Source organism: Rosa rugosa, chromosome 4 (genome assembly GCF_958449725.1).
Source record: "Rosa rugosa chromosome 4, drRosRugo1.1, whole genome shotgun sequence".
Classification (NCBI taxonomy): Eukaryota; Viridiplantae; Streptophyta; class Magnoliopsida; order Rosales; family Rosaceae; genus Rosa; species Rosa rugosa.
In genome coordinates this window covers 32370261-32371644 of record NC_084823.1, presented here as the reverse complement: position 1 = coordinate 32371644, position 1384 = coordinate 32370261, and positions in this window count along the sequence as shown.

The window sequence follows — 1384 nt, the reverse complement described above, 5'->3', positions numbered from 1 at the left end:
CTTCTGTCGGCGGGCCCCGATCGCCTCCACATCCTCCCCCTCTTCCTCGTCAGGAGAGTCAATCTACCGACGCTTTCTCTCCAGCGCCCTTTGGTTCCCGGAGGCGGTCCTCGTCACCCTCACCGGCGACTCCTCCCTTAGCGCAATGACAGTCTCCGCCGGCTGCACTACCCTCTCCTTTTGGGGGCCACGCCTGTTGGCAGGCATCCGCTCCTTCTGCTGCCCAGCTGCAGCGCTTCCCCTCTTCCCGACGGCCACTTGGGCCCCCGCCTGCACTACCGGCAGACCGTCCTCACCAAGATGGGAGTGGTGCGGCATTGGCAGCACCACCAGAACCTCGGACTGGCTCAGCGCCAGTGTCTCGGGGTTCACCAACGTCTTCTGGGCCGCCAGCCCCTCGACGTACATGGTCTCCAGAAAGTTGTCTATCTCCGCGCGGTCCATTGCTTTTTCAAAAGCGTCACGACTCGATTTGTTACCTGGCGGAGTTTCTAAAAAAAAAAAATTAAAAACCAGTCAGCCTGGACTACTTATCACAAAAAAAAACGGTATGGCGGAGATTTCTTACCAACGGAGCGAGTTAGCTGCTGATCGACCAGTAACTCCCAACCGGTCAGAAGTCGGAAGTCCAGCAAATTGCGGTTCCGCCAGCAACCTCTGATCCTTGCTACGCGACACTCTTCTTCGCGCGTTAGAGTATACCGCAGTCCCGCTGCACAAACACAGTAGTCGTTAGTAAGAATACAAGTCTGCAAATACATGAACCCACCAACTACGTTCAGCGGAAACCGGTTACCAACCTCGGATAGGTTGGAACTCCGACTTAATCCTAAATGTCGGCCCTTCCTCGTTCGACCCGGCGTGATACTCCCAACCCTCTGTGGCGACGCAGAAGGTCCCCCGCCAGTAGGACATTGAGTCCCTTAGATTCTCGATCAGCTTGGGCGCTCCCTGGCGGCGGCTCAAGTTCACTTGCCCTCTGCAACCCTGGCGCTTCACATAGACCAGCTCGTAGAAATGAAGCACCTCCGCCACCGTAGGCCCTTCACATCCGGAAAACCGCCACAGAGAGTTTAACGCCAGCATCAATCGCCACATGTTGGGGCAGACTTGACCAAAGGCAAGGCCAAACTCGCACACCAGAATCTGAAGGTTGGGCACCAGCGGGAGTGTCACTCCTTGGCGGAATATCGCCTCGTGTACGGCGGCAAACCCCTCCGGGAGAATCGACGCCTTCTCATCCGTCGTCGGCGGGCGCAGTTTCACCGAGCCCGGCAGCCGGAACGTCTGCTTCATCCTAGTAACGGCGGCAACATTCATCCGCCCTCTTGCCTTGTCAACAGGGGTGCCATCCTGGAGGAACCACGTTGACTCAGCGTCCTCC